At 45.4% G+C, this 11461-nt stretch overlaps 1 pseudogene; it reads left to right on the forward strand.

The window, feature by feature from the left end:
* Positions 1-4188: 4188 nt before the first annotated feature.
* Positions 4189-6133, forward strand: LOC132427724 (mediator of RNA polymerase II transcription subunit 25-like; annotated as a pseudogene).
* Positions 6134-11461: the final 5328 nt, after the last annotated feature.

An 11461-nucleotide genomic window follows, 5' to 3' on the forward strand; every position in this document is an offset into this window, starting at 1 on the left:
GCATTTATGTGCGTGTGTATCAGTCATGGAAACGTGCTCAGTTCCACGTTTGTGAGTGGTGTAGGAGGGAGACTTCGTGCCTGAGTGTGGCCGAGACAGACTAGCTGTTCACGAGCATCCTTCATCTATTCAATACATCTTTCCAAACAGGACTTCTGAGTTCTAGCTAAGGATACGGATATACCCAGGTATATATATATATATATATATATATATATATATATATACCCAGCTGAAGTCTCCATTTCCTGTTCTCTTGCAACCAGGTGTGTACACATGAAAAGTTCTAGCCAATAAGACTGGAGAGAGATAGTGAGCGCTACCTCCTGGCCTAGATGATTACACCCTCAGCACACCATGGAAAAGACCGTGCATTGACACCAGGTCCTAGGTTTTGACAGAGATGCAATGACTTGTTTAGACATCGGGCTGCCTCCCTCGAGGAGGAGCTGAGTGTGTCCTGCACCAGCAGGAAGCAGGTTGTAAACGTGATGCAGACTTTAAGTGGCCAGACTCTCTAGTGTCAATTTCATTACAAAACGAGGTTTCAGAGAGAACAGCGGACAAGAGAGCTGTTCTCAGAGAGCAGAACCAGAGTCTTGCCTAAAAGTTACTCCACTGCCAGGGCAGGAGGCCTTCACATCTTGTCCTGCAGAAGTCGATCAACGCTATGGACCACTGGGTGCTGGGTTTCTAATTTTTTTTCTTTTCCAAATAAGGATTTTTATAGCAGCTGTCCTTGTCCTAGTCTACCATTTCGTACTGCATCTCTGGGAGGGACCACAGACAATGTGGGTTTTGTTTTGTACATGTTGGGAAAGGCTGTCTCATGCACGCAGTCTTTGGGCCCCAACTCTGCTGCATCAGAATGGGCCTTGGGCCTGAAACACTTCCTACCAAGAGATAAAGGGCCCACACAGCCTGTGCTGGGCTTATCGCCCTGTGTGGGAATATCTTTCCTTGTTTCATGCTCAATGAGTACTCTTTTGTTTCTGCTTAAAGCGTGTGTGTCAAATGGCAGCTGGCCAACCCCACAGCTATGTCTGTCCTTTGCAGGGAAGGGACAAGATTCCTTCAACTGCAGCACCAAAAGAGTACGTATAGGTCAACTGCCCTGTGTCACTGCCAGGAACAAGCCACTGGCCAGGGAACGCTAAGGCACACAATCGAAGCTAATCTTACTCTGTCTCCTTTCTGTGTAAGTAAAGCTTTAGTTCATCCAGTGCTGTCTTCCTTGGCCACTTTGATACAAGCTGCAATGGGAAGAAGTTTGGACTTCTATTCCTGCTGGTTGGCATAGTGGTGAACTTTGCTATGCTTCCTTCAGTTGGAGTCCTCCCCTGGGATTGGTAACTGGTGCATGGTACTCTGCTCCACAGTCGGTCATCAGATCATGAGAAGCTATATCTAAACTTGATGGAGGAGGATGCGTAACAACTTGATATCCTAGCTATTAAACTGGATGAGGCGTCTCACTTGAGGAGGTGTGAGTACCTTCTCTGCATTGGAAGAGAGGAGAGCATTAACATTTAGGGATCCAGAAGGATCAACAGTGACAGAGATCTAACCATAGCCGTATCCATGCCCCACTTCTTATTTTAATTTTTATTGGAATATAGTTGATATATAATGTTGTGTTAGTTTCAGGAGTATAGCAAAGTGAATCAGTTATATATATACATATATCCACTCTTTTTCAGATTCTGTTCTCATATAGATCATTACAAAGTATTGAGTAGAGTTCCCTGTGCTATACAGTAGGTCCTTATTAGTTATCTGTTTTATATATAGTAGTGTTTATATGTCAACCCCAAACTCCCAATTTATCCCTGCCCTCCCCTTCTACATAAGTTTGTTTTCTACATCTGTGACTCTATTTCTGCTTTGTAAACAAGTTCACGTGTACCATTTTTTTTAGATTCCACATATAAGTGATATCATATTATATTTGTCTTTGTCTGACATACTTCACTCAGTATGACAATCTCTAGGTCCATCCATGTTGCTGCAAATGGCATTATTTTGTTCTTTTCATGGCTGAGTAATATTCCAGTGTGTGTGTGTGTGTGTGTGTGTGTGTGTGTGTGTATCTTCTTTATCCATTTATCCATTTATCTTCTTTATCCATTCCTGTATCAATGGACATTTAGGTTGTTTCCATGTCCTGGCTATTGTAAATAGTGCTGCAATGAATATTGGGGTGCATGTATCTTCTTGAATTATGGTTTTCTCCAGATATATGCCCAGGAGTGAGACTGCTGGATCATATGGTAACCCTATTTTTAGTTTTCTAAGGAACCTCCATGATGTTTTCCACAGTGGCTGTACCAATTTACATTCCCATCAACAGTGCAAGAAGGTTCCCTTTTCTCCACGCCCTTTCCAGCATTTATTGTTTGTAGATTTTTTTATCATGGCCATTCTGGCTGGTGTGAGGTGATACCTCATTATAGTTTTGATTTTCATTTCTCTAATAATTAGTGATGTTGAGCATCTTTTCATGTGCCTATTGACGATCTGTACGTCTTCTTTGGAGAAATGTCTATTTAGATCTTCTGCCCATTTTTTGATTGGGTTGTTTGTTTTTTTGATATTGAACTGCAGGAGCTGTTTATCTATTTTGGAGATTAATCCCTTGTCAGTCACTTTGTTTGCAAATATTTTCTCCCATTCTGTAGGTTGTCTTTCGTTTTGTTTATGGTTTCCTTTGCTGTGCAAAAGCTTTTAAGTTTAATTAGGTCCCATTTGTTTATTTTTGTTTTTATTTACATCCATGCCTCCCTTCTTCCATAATGACAGCCATTACTGGACTCATGCCAGCCACCAAAAGCTACACTTCTCAGCCTCCCTTGCAGCAAACAGGATGCATGAGATGTGAGCAGGATTGATACGTGCCACTTCCAGATCATTTTCAGAAGAGTTAGGTATGCACTTCCCTGGCTGTTCTTGCCCCCTTCCCAAGAATGCTCGGAAGATGATAAGAACTTCAGACACTGACCAGACCTAGACTCTGTATCTGTAGACAAGTACTTCTCTATCTGTGATGGAGGACAATCTCTCATGGAAGAATACTTTTGAAATATACTATAAAATTAAATCTCTAGAAAACATGAAATGAATAAAAAAACGGAGACAATTTCCAAATGTTTTACTATTTGACTCCATAACATTGATAACAAAATTATATTTCAAGAAATATAATAATAAACAACACAGACATATTATAAAACTAGGCACATTAAACACAACAGAAGACATGCAACACTTCTTCACTGAAAAGAATAGAATATTGCTCTAAGAAATTAAAGAAGACCTAAATAAATGGTGTAATATAATGTTTTTGGATTGGAAAACTCAATATTATTAATTCTGCCCATGTTGATTTATAGATTCAATGCAATTGTGATCAAAATTCCTGCAGACACTTTGGGTGAAACTGACAAGCTAATTGTAAAATTTGTAATGGAAATTCCTATGGACCTAGAACAGCAAAAGTCATTTTTAAAAAGAGTGAAGGTGGAGAAAACGATCTGATTTCATGATTTACTATAAAGCTACAATAATTAAGACAACGTGGTTTTGGTAAAAGAATCCACGTAAAGATGACTGGAACAGGAAAGTGACTCCAGAAGTAGAAACACTTATCTACAGTAAGTTTATTTTCCACAAACATGCCAAGGTAATTCAACAGAGAAGGGAAAGTCTTTTCTACAAATAGTGATGGATGACAGGATATCTGAATTTTTAAAAACTGAACATTAATCCTTACCTTACACATCACAAAAATTAGAAGTGTATCATAAATCTAAATGAAAAAACAAAAAATTGCAAAGCTTTTAGGAAAGAACCTAAGTCGACAATCTTTAAAACCTTGAGGTAGGCAATGTTGTTTTAGGACACAAAAAACATAAACCATAAAAAAATGTTTTTCTGGGCTTCCCTGGTGGCACAGTGGCTGAGAGTCCGCCTGCCGATGCAGGGGACACGGGTTCGTGCCCCGGTCCGGGAAGATCCCACATGCCGCGGAGCGGCTGGGCCCGTGAGCCATGGCCGCTGAGCCTGCGCGTCTGGAGCCTGTGCTCTGCAACAGGAGAGGCCACAACAGTGAGAGGCCCGCGTACCGCAAAAAAAAACAACAACAATGTATTTCATTGGGCTAATAATGTTAAACTATGAATTTCAAACTGGCTTGGCGGCTGGGCCGGGGGCCTCGTAGCTGACGTGGTGTTTGCGATTGAGGGCACAGCCAACCTCCGCAAGCACTACCTGCTCCTGGCCATCAAGTATTTTAATGGTGGTCCTGCTGCCGAGACGGACTTCGGGGGAGACTATGCGGGGACCCAGTACAGCCTCGTGGTGTTCAACAGAGTGGACTGCGCTCCCGAGTCCTAAGTACAATATCACGCTCCCACCAGCAGCGCCTATGGGTTTGTCATCTGGCTCGATGGCATGAAGTTCATGGCGGGGTGGGTGTGGGCGGGGCCAGAGCTGCAGCCTCATCGCTGAAGGCGTCAGTCAGCAGGGCTCTGCAGCTGTTCGATGACTTCAAGAAGATGACCGAGCAGACTGGCCAGACACACCGACTCTGCCTCCTTACTGTAACTCGCCCCCCTACCTGCTGCCTGCTGTCGAGGGCAACACATACTCCAGGTGCACGACGGAGACCCTCGTGCAGAAGGCTGGGGAGTGAGGAATCTACTTCTCCATCGTGCTGCCCTGGAAGCTGCCTGCCCTGCAGCTTCTGTTCGAGAAGGCGGCTCCTCCCACCAGGCTGGAGCCACTGCAGCCACCAACAGACCTGAGCCAGGACCCGAGGCACATGGTGCTGGAGCGGGGGCTTGTGCTGCCCGTCGGGGGTGGCTCGAACCCAGGCCCCCTCCAGCCAAAGCCGCCCGTGCCCCTGCCTCTAGATCCTCCCTCGGGCGCCCCGCTCTTGGCAGCCCCCCAGCAGCCTCTGCCCTCTGTCCCCCCGCAGTACCAGGTCCCCTGAGTGCAGCCCAGGTGGCTGCCCAGAGCGCCGTGGAGGCCGCCAAGAACCCGAAGGCTGGGCTGGGCCCTCGCGGCGCCCATCAACCCTCTTCAGCAAGCCTCTCTAGGAGTGGGTCCCCCCCTACAGCCAGGCCCGGGCCTCCCCCCTTCCCAGCCCAGCCTGGTCTCCACTGTGGCCCCTGGCCCGGTCCTGGCCCCCCAACTGGGCAGCCCGGGGCACTGTTCAGGGCGGGCACGGTTCTCCGGCCCAGCTCGGGACCCTGGCCCTCGGCGGGCAGCAGTCAGTCTCCAACATACTCCTGGCCTGGAGCGGGGTCCCCGAGTGGCAGGAGAAGCCCAAACCTGCCTCTGTGATGCCAACACCAAGCTGAGTCGGTCACTGCCTTCTCAGGTCTACCTGAGTCATGGCGAGAAGCTGAAAAGAGGACAGCGCTGATCATGAAGCCCATCCCCCAGCAGCTGCTGAGCACCCTGCGCCCTTTGTGGGACTCAGGGATGGTCCATTTCCACTTCACCAACAAGGACCTGGTCTCCCTCCGAGGTCTCTACCACATCCTGGGCAACGGCTTCGCTGGCTGTGTGCGCTTCCCCACGCGGCCCCCTGCAAGGTGCGTGTGCTCATGCTGCCGTACTCATTCAGGAAGGTCTTCACGGGCCTCATCCCCTAAGACCAGAGACACTTTGTCAGCGGCATCCGGGAGGTCATCACCAACCACAAGCAACTCCAGCAGCAGAAGCTAGAGCAGCAGCTCTGGCCGCTGCAGCCCCAGCCTCAGGGGACTGCCCAGGCGCCCCACAAGGCCCTCCTGGAGCAGCCCCCCGCTCACCCCCTCCTGGACCCACCCATCGGCCCCAGAACCCCGGGACCGACCCCCAACTGCGGAGCCTCCTCTTCAACCCGCCACCGCCCTAGACTGGGGTCCCCCCGCCTCAGGCCTCTCTCCACCACCTCCGGCCACCAGGGGCCCCTGCACTGCTGTCCCCACCGCACCAGCCGCCCGTCCAGTCCTGGCCTGCGCAGCCTCCCCCCAGGGCTCCACTGCCAGGTCAGAGGCTGCTCAGCAGGGTTCCCTGGGGCCCAGTCCCCCAGCCAGGCCTGCAGCCCAGCGTCATGGAGGATGATATCCTCATGGACCTCATCTGAACCCCGAACACTCAAGAAAGTTCCTTTTAACACACACACACACACACACACACACAGGCTGGGTTAAGAAATAAAATAATTATGAATTTTTAAAATAGTATTATAACTATCAATAATTACTAATGTTTTGAAAAGTTTTTAAATCATGACATTTTCTCAAACTGAAATTAAAATATCACACGCTGTAACAGGGTCCTACTGCCCGTGACTAGTACGCCGAAGATGTCACATGACCTTCACCACACCTGTGTTCTCAACATCCATACTGCAATGCACTCTGTTGAGTGAGACCGTCATGCACTTGCAGGTGACAGCAAGGTCAAATTTCTATGAAAGTTTCTAAATGCTTACACAGTTTCAGAACCTACCTCATCATGGACCACAGTGTGCAGACCACACATGGAGTGGCAACTGTATTTCTGGGACTTTGTTGAAATGGCTCAGCCTGTATCCCAATACTACCATTTTTGAATATATTTCCTCATCTGATTTGAAATGTCATCATACCATAAACCAAGTTCTCCTATATAGTTGGTCTTTTTCTAGGTCTCATATTTTATTCCATTAGTCTTCACTAGTGTCACAGAGTTTTAATTACTGGAATATTTCCTTCTGAAAAGTTTCATAATCTTCTTCTTTTAGGGCTATTCATTTCTTATTTAATTCATACTATTCCTGGATATTTGAGAAGGTGCTAACAAATACTGAAAGCGTGAATGACTATGTCATCAAGGTCCAGCTCAAGCCTGAACTGAGACAATCATAGAATTCGGATTGGAGGATGCAGGGTCCCTGGCAGAAGTGGGTCATGTTAGAGTCCAAGGAGTCTCTTAGGATACACTCATCATAGGGAAAAAAGAGAGGTGTGTAAGTTTGGGTCTGTGATGAAACCTTATCATCAAAGGGAAGGAGTACATTAAAATGTCTAAGTCCTAAAGAAAGAGAATGTAGTGAGTAAAAATGAAAACATCTGTTTATGTATATTAGATCTCTGGGAGAAGCAGATTCTCAACTGTATATATGTAAATAAGAAAGCAAGAGCCAGGGGAATTAAGCTCCCACATCCCGCAAGTTGCTTGGTGTGGCCAAAAAGAAAAGCAAGAGCCAGGACATTTTTGAAATTAAAAAGAAAAAATGAACATTGAATTGTCCTACTAAATATTGCAACGTATTATTGAAATCACAAAAATTAAAATAGTTTGCTATTGAGACATGAATGAATAAACACAACAGAATGGGAAGTCCAGACATTAACCAAAATATATATGGGAATTCAGTATGTGATAAAGGTAAATCTCATATCAGTAAATGGTATTCAGACAACTAAGAAGAGATTTGGAAAGGGAAAAGTTGTACAAAAAGCTCACACTGTACACCAGACTAAATTCCCAATGGATCAAATATTTACAAGAAAAAAATAAAAATATAAAAGAAAACATGGGTAAATTCTATTAAAACTTTAGAGCAGGGAAGATGTTTTTCCTAAGGAAAACTCAAAATTCAGAAGCCATAAAAGAAAAGATTGATAAATTGACTACATAAATATTTTTAACTCTTCAATTAAAAATATAAAAATCGGGACTTCCCTGGTGGCGCAGTGGTTGAGAGTCTGCCTGCCGATGCAGGGGACACGGGTTCGTGCCCCGGTCCGGGAAGATCCCATATGCCGCGGAGCAAGTAAGCCTGTGAGCCACAACTACTTAAGGCCGAGCACCTAGAGCCCGTGCTCCACAACAAGAGAAGCCACTGCAGTGAGAAGCCCACACACCGCGCAGCAGCGAAGACCCAATGCAACCAAAAACAAATAAATTTTTTAAATAAATAAAGTCAAAGTCAGTTAATGTATAACTAAATTGGAGGGGTGAGGGAGTGTCGAGAGGCAAGAGAAGGGAGGTGAGAGTGTTGAATTCAGGGAGTCAATAGACATTTTTAAAGTTGATAAATCAAAAAATAGAAATATATAAGCATGTTATTTAGAGTTCGGTAGCAAACAAGCAGATGAAATAATAATAGGAACAGTTAAAATTATCTGGGGGGGTATTTTACTTTTTATTTTTACTATTTATTTATTTTTTTTCTTATGTGTCTTAGGTAGAACAATGATCCTCAAAATGTTCATTTCCTAATCCTTGGAAGCTGTGAGTGGTGACCTTAACGGCAAAAGTGACTTTGCAGATATGATTAAGTTAAGGCTCTTGAGATGGGGCGATTATCCTCCTTAATCAGGATGAGCACAATGTAATCACAAGGGTCCTTATAAGAGGGAGGCAGAGGGTAAGAGGCAGAGAGGAGATATGACGATGGAAGCACAGGTTGAAGTGATACACTTTGAAGATGGGGGAAGGGGCCAGGAGCCAATGAATGCAGGTGGCTTCTAGAAGCTGGGAAATGCAGGGGAAAGGATTCTCCCCTACAGCTCCAGAAGGAACACAGTTATCCCAATACATTGATTTAACCCTTAAGACTCATTTTGAACTTCTGACCTGCAGAACTGGAAGATGATAGAGATGTGTTGTCTTAAGCCACTAAAATTTGCGGTAATTTGTTGCAGCATCGACAGGAAATGAATACACGATGCATGTATTACTTGTACGGTAAGTCTCCTACATACGAACCTTCAAGTTGCGAACTTGCATTCACATGTCCAATCACGTAAGTTAGTTTACGTGTTTGGTGTACATTGTCACGTGTGTGCATCTTCTACGACGGGTTGTGCTTTTGTGTACTTTCCTGTACAGTACTGTATAGGGTTCAGTAGTACAGTATCTTTATTTCAAGCTAGATCTGCAAGAGGACGACTTCACTGAACTCCTTGCTGTGTAACATGAGGAGCTTACTAATGAAGACCTGATGGAATTGGAGGCCCAGAGAAACGACAAAGAGAGACAAGAGGAAGAAGAAGTAACCGAGGAACTGAAGCGATTCCCAACACAGGAAATGGCAAGGGGATTTTCTTTATCTGAGGAGGCACTGCTGGTTTTTAAGGCACAGGACTTAGAATGTGTACCGCAAACAGAACGGTACGCGAAGGTAGCAGCAGCCGTGCAGAATGCAATCCAGTGCTACCATGTCATCTATGATGAGAAGAAAAGAGCTACTACCCAGATAATCACTAGATCGTTTTTTCAAGAGGGTAGATAGAATTGAATCCAGCAAGGAACCAGAACCTACGCCATCAACGTCAGGCGTGAGTGACATTGCAGCCTGCCCTCCCTCTCCTATCGCTGACCATCCTTCAGCTCTACCATCTCCCACCTCCTCTCCCTCCTCCAGTCAGTAACTCTTCTTGCCTGTTCACTCCACGCCAGCCCCTGGATGCCGGCTGTTGTACTGCACTACTGTACTTTCCCAGGTACTGCACTGTAAGATTAAATATGTTTCTTTATTTTTTGTGTTTGTTTTTCTATGTATCATTTGTGTGAAGAGTATTATAAACGTATTACAGTATGGTACTATATAGCTGATTGTGTTAGTTGGGTACCTAGGCTAACTTTGTTGGACTTACAAACAAACCGGACTTACGAACGTGCTCTCGGAACAGAACTCGTTTGTATGTAGGGGACTTACTGTACTACTTTTAAAAATTAAAAGAAATGGCAACAATCCCATAGGCTGTCCGTGGAGAAAATGTGACAAATGGAATCAAGTCCCACCCTTTTTCCTTGGGGAAGGTAGGGAAGGCCATGTTCTCATTTTGTATGTATTAGTTTGGGAAGTCTAGCTAGGCCAGGAAAACTGTGGAAGATCCATTTTCATGGAAGCCCAAACACTGGATTATCAGACACTGTTCTGTCCCGAAACACTCAACCTGGAAGAAGCTTTCTACCATCCTACCCATCTGCAGCTGACCCAGAAGGCTAGCACGGAGAACAAGCCTAGGGCCACGCATAAGGACAAAGCTAGGCCCTGTTAGAGGGTGATGGAGGGATGCCCCCACCTGCCCTGCTCATGGCCATTTGTTTGGAAGTCAGTGTGGCCACCGGTCAAAAGGTTAGGTACGAGATCACAGGACAGTGCCTAGGAGAGATGGGACGTAGGCTGTTTCAACCAGGCAGGTAGGAGGCCTCCCTTCTTTTACCAGGGTTCCACTCCACTCTACCTTTCTTCTGAGTGGTCTTCCCCCCACCCCCAATGCCAGGACTTTACCCTTTAGAAGAAGTACCTAACAGGATGACTTCGAAGCACATCACTAACTTACACTGATATGGTGATTTGGAAAGCACCACAACTCTTGGTCTTACGGCTGCTCATTCAGAAAGGCACTCCTCACTGTCAACCCCATTTTTTTTGCACAATTTTTTTTTTTTGGCCTTGCCGCATGGCTTATGGGATTTTAGTTCCCCGACCAGGGATTGAACCCAGGCCCTTGGCAGGGAAATTGCAGAGTCCTAACCACTGGAGCGCCAGGGAAGTCCCACCAACCCCAACTTTTATCACAACGGTGTGTAAGATTTAAAACTCCCAGAGATGGCCTTGGTCATCCTAGCTCAGGAAATCCTGTTGGTAGAACTCAAGTGAAATAAGATCTTTCTCCCACTGAAGAATAGGAAAAGAAGGTGGTGACAGGGCAGGTGACAAGTCCAACTGGCAACTTTGAAATGTGGTTGGAGTGGGGGCCAGGGACTTAAAGTGTGCATTACAGCTGCATTTTGAAAATTTCTCCATCAAAACACTTAACACCACTTGAAAGGATCTGCATTTCTCCAAGGCCCTTAAGTGTTATGCTTTTCCTGCACCTGCTAAGTCACTCCTGAAACCGACACTCTTTTTTCCAGCTAATGGAATTGTTCTATTAAAAACTGGAATGAGTAGACTTTGCACTGCTTTAGTTCATGGAGGAAATATTCATTCTTAGGAGTAAAAATAAAAATCCCACTTGGTAAGTAAGTACCGGGACAAGAATAATGTTTAGTCGAAGTGACACGTACAGGAAAGAAAAGTACTCGATCTAGGGACAAGAAGTTCTCCTTTAAGGAATTGTTAATGTATGGTTGATCCAGGGTATATTACAGCAAGATGAAAGGATGCTGAGAGACCATTATAAATCCATGATTGAGCCCATTCCTCCAGTGAAGAAATTGACATTGAGTAAACCTCAGTGACTGGCCCAAGGCCGATTAGATAGTAAGTGGCAGAGCCAGGAATTGAAAGCAGATGTCCTGACTCCAAGCCCTGGGCTTCCTCCTTTACCAAGCTGCCTACCTCTTAGAAACCTTGTGCGCGCCTGTCGTCTTACTCGTGTCATGTGATTCTTCCTGGAAGTAGTCTATGTCGCTTCTGCTCACGTTCATTAGCCAAAGCAAATCACATATCAACGAGGCAGGGTGG

This window comes from Delphinus delphis, chromosome 6, assembly GCF_949987515.2.
Source record: "Delphinus delphis chromosome 6, mDelDel1.2, whole genome shotgun sequence".
Taxonomy (NCBI): domain Eukaryota; kingdom Metazoa; phylum Chordata; class Mammalia; order Artiodactyla; family Delphinidae; genus Delphinus; species Delphinus delphis.